Genomic DNA, 4347 nt, shown 5'->3' on the forward strand with positions numbered 1-4347 from the left:
TTCCTCTCTTGGCCTCATTGAGTCTCTAACCAGTAACTGACTGTAATACAAATATATATATAGAGAGAGTGCGAGATAACTGCATACAAAGACAGATTGACATATAGGCATACTTTTACACACATAGAGCAGAAAGGAATACACACAGATTGAGAGAGAGAAACGCACATAGAGACAGACAGATAGATATACCCAGACAGTGAGCAATACAAATACAGACACACTCAGACACAGAGAGAGATCCAGAGACAGAGTGACCCCTCTCGCTCAATCCCTCCGCATTGCCTCCTCCATTCCCACTTTCAAATCCTGGCTAAGTATTTTCCTTTTTGATCGTGCTAATGGTCACCGACCCCCTCCCTATCCCCGTAGATAGGGGGTCAGACTCCACCACTGTCAAGTGCTCACTTCGTTAAGCGTGCTGTGTAAATGTACGTTGTTGTTGAAAGATACAGAACTCTACAAATCTGCAGATCTAAATTGAACTGGTGCTGAGGAAAAACAGTAATGTAAATGACGTTGAGGTAATTGATGCCCTCAGCCTACCTTGGTGCTGCTATATGTGGTCCAGTTGTTGACGCGGGTAAATTGTTTGCTCCTGGTCTCTCACTCTCTGAGCTGCCGATCTCCTGTTCAGAACAAATGAAATATTCACTTGCTGATTCTACCTCAGACACAGTCACGTACAAAGCTGCTGCTGCTGAATGTCTGTCCTGTTTATGGTGACACTATCTTCTCTCAGAAACCTGGTTGGCCCCAGTTCCTCATAATGTGTTGCAAACATCTGATTGGTTTGATTAAAGAAGCCCATTCGGCCCAATAATCGCCTTTTTGAACCTGCACTTTCCCTCCTGCACATCACAGTACAGAGCTGTGTTTGTCACAGACTCCTTATCATAACCATCACACACCCCCACCACACCCTCACTCCGAACCGCCACACCATTCCAGACGTTCCCGAGCCTCTTAGTAAACATGTGTAAAACTCTCAGTTAAGAGGCCCGGTGTCTGTGTAAGAAGGGTCTACTTGGAGCTGAACTGGCAATGGAATATCGGAAACATATCACCTCTAATATCATTATTAGTAGCAATGTTAATAATTCATGTTATTTTTCATACTTTTAGCAATATCAGTATCATAGTTTCAGTTGTGAAACCATACTGTAGCGAGTTCACTTTTGCCACCACAATTAGGGTGTTGCCCAAACAGCACAGCCCTGCAGCTTATATCTTTATCAACAGACACACAATTCACTCTCTGAGCATTAGTGAGCCTCGAACCAATAAATAATGCTATGGCTATGGATCTTCTCATCAGTCACTCTTTGCCCTCACTGTTAGATTAGTTTAACAGTTGACAAGCTTGACAACAGAATGTCCGAATCGAGTCAGGCCTCTCTGACGGTCTCTAGTCCAGTTTTTGAGCCAGGCTGGTCCAGGGTATTCCAGGGCACTGTTAGTGACAACACAGCCCAGCCTGGTTCATTGGCAGGATACGGAAGGGCCGACTAGTCGCTGGTCAGTGATTCTTGCATATCAGCTCCTGTTACCCCTGAAAACCAAAGCCAATGTGTAGGATGGTCGTAGCTGGACAAACAGCAGGAATGTTTGTCAGATAGCAATATCAATGGTAACCTGTGCAGTTTTAGCTCGTTAGACTCCAACAATTACCCCAACACAAGCTCTTGGGGCCCCAAAGCACAGGTTGGCTCTTGCAACCTGTACTTTATACTCCAAGGAATTAGGTTAGCAGCAGTTGACCCTCCAGGAAGAGAGTGCACTTTCCAATCCAAAAATCTATCTCAGGAAAATGTAGTTTGGATGCATGGAATTCTCTGTTTCGTTTGCAGACGCTTCGTTACCGTGATGGGTTTCTGTGTATATTAGACACCTGGCTAAACAACAACAAAAAATCTGAATCATAAACAACGTGGCTTCCTTTGCACGGAGGACATGTCACTGGGTATCTAGTCATCCATTATACTGCAAAAAAACAATCATTGAATCTCATATTCCTTCAGTTCTGACAAACAAATGTGGAACTGAATTCACAGCCTGTGTCTTACAGACAGCTGCTGTCCAACTAACGGTTGGACACTTAACTTAACACAAATGAATAGACGCTGCCACAAGACCGCGCTGTCTCCAGTCTCCTCGACCCACTGCTGAAGCTTTCACATCCACACTGTTACATCCATCTTGTTCCTCCGAATCGCCGGCCCAGAGAACTTCCTTATCACAACTATTTCTGTATCTTTGTTTGTCTATGTTTGTGTCTTGTTTTCTCTGTGGGTCCAAGTGGCAGAAGGTGCAGTGAAGGGGAAGATGTGTGTGCCTGTTTTGTGCATGTGTGTGAGTGTCTGCAAACACCAGGACCTTGACCAGCAAGTCTTTATTCCATCTCTGTCACATTGCCAAGCTCCATCCGTACCTCACCAAAATCCCATGCACTTCCCGGCGAAATTCTTTCACTTGGAATATTGTGTAAAGCTCTTGTCACTGCAAAATAAAAAGGATATTGCAGCGATTAGGGGGATACAGGGGAGGGCAGCCAAAATGATGGAGCGGTTGGAGCGACTGGACTACGAGGAGAAATTAGATAAACTGAGCATTTTCACACCAGAGAAGAAATAGTTGAGGGGCAATACGACCGCCGTCTTTAAGATTCTGAAGGAAATACTTTATGTCAACCATGATCAGCTGCATTATCTTGTACAGTAGAACCACAAGACCTGGCAAGCCATTCAAAAGGTCTCAATTCAGAACAAGACTGTGGATACACTCTTTCAGTGAGCGAGAAGTAAATCTATGGAACAGGCTCCATCGGGACACATTGGAAGCAGAAAATATCATTTGTTTCAAGAACAAATTGTATAGATTTCTGCCAGGTTATAATAACTCGGTGTACACAGCAACAACATCTGCAACAACAAAATTAAATTTATAGAGCGCCTTTCTCGTCGGATGGACGTGATACTGTTTGGGACTCGATATGTCAAACGAATGCTAGTTTGGTGGCAGACGAATTATATGGACCTTGGTTTTCTTTCGCCAGCAAATTCCAGTGTCCTTTTGTTCTTATTCTAATGCTCTCCTCGTTGGTCTCCCCAGCTCCAGTATACACACAATTCAATCAATCCAAAACTCTAATACCCTGATACTCACTCTCACAAACTCTGTTTCCAAGTCCTTGCCAGGCTCCACTGGCTCCAAAGTACTGAATAGATCAACTTCAAGACCTGTTCACTTGTTTTCAATTCCCTTATCGCCCTCGCACCTCCCCACCTATCCCAATTTGCTTACATCCCACTCCACCTCCTGTTGTCTCAGCTCAGTTGGCTCCGGCCTCGTGTTTGTCCCACGTCCGTCGCATTCCACGATCGGTGGCTGTGCCTTCAGCCACTACAGCCCCAAAACTGTAGAACTCTCTACTTCACCACTCACTCCATCATTCTCCTCCTTTCAAATCCTACCTAAAGTAAGTGCTTCCTTTTTGCTTAAGCTTGCGATCACTCCCAAAGCTCTGCGCCTCTCTCTCGCCTTTGCTCGGAAACACTTTCTGACTCTGCCAAGTGCTCCGGGACGCCACCCCTTGTAAACGCCGCTATGTCAATGCAAGTTGTTGTAATTGTTTGTGAGTGTATCACTCATTCTATGTGTATGTGAGCGATGGCGTATCTGTCTCTGTGTGTGAGTCTGTGTGTGTATTATTCTCTCTTGATTGCACCTGAAACGTTTAATGGCTGTGCATCTAAATGTCTCTCACCTTGTGTGTGTGAAAACGTCTCCCTCAGTCTCTGTGAGGGCACTGACCTGCTCCATGTCTCCCGCCGTGCCCACCCAATCGTTGGAGGTCTGGCCTTCAGTCTTTCTGCTCCCACCCTCTGGCTGAGTTTACGATGTGCTCTCTCAGCGTGAGCTCACATCGGTCTGTGCTTGATTTGATAAGGAGGAAGCTGCTCACAAGAGAATATTCTTCGCCAAATATTCCAGAATTCAAAGCACAGATCAAACACAATATGTTTCACTTTATAATGTGAACGTCTATTATGTCAGGATCAGTGATGAGAAGTTTACGCTGACAGTGTATGAGGGTGATCTGCCTGTGGGGATATACAAAGGGCTTTACAGTACACAGTCTGGAGACAGCTGATACACATCATCAGCCGATGTAAATGACTGCCATTCTCACCTTGAAGCTGTGTCAACAGATTTATAATCACCTGGATCCTAACAAAATTAACATTGCAACGTTGCGATGGTATTTGAAGGAGGCAATGGATGGGGCGAGGTGGAGATGACACAACATAGAGTTCCAGAAGGCTGAACGCCTGACTGCTGATGGTT

At 45.0% G+C, this 4347-nt stretch overlaps 1 long non-coding RNA gene across 1 annotated transcript; it reads right to left on the bottom strand.

Moving 5' to 3' along the window:
• Positions 1-422: 422 nt before the first annotated feature.
• Positions 423-4085, bottom strand: LOC103172557. Its single transcript, XR_006086058.1, has 3 exons — positions 3814-4085; positions 2432-2499; positions 423-629 (listed from the first exon to the last, which is right to left on the bottom strand). It is a non-coding gene; the product is annotated as an uncharacterized LOC103172557 (long non-coding RNA).
• Positions 4086-4347: the final 262 nt, after the last annotated feature.

Source organism: Callorhinchus milii, unplaced genomic scaffold, assembly GCF_018977255.1.
Source record: "Callorhinchus milii isolate IMCB2004 unplaced genomic scaffold, IMCB_Cmil_1.0 Scaffold497, whole genome shotgun sequence".
Taxonomy (NCBI): Eukaryota; Metazoa; Chordata; class Chondrichthyes; order Chimaeriformes; family Callorhinchidae; genus Callorhinchus; species Callorhinchus milii.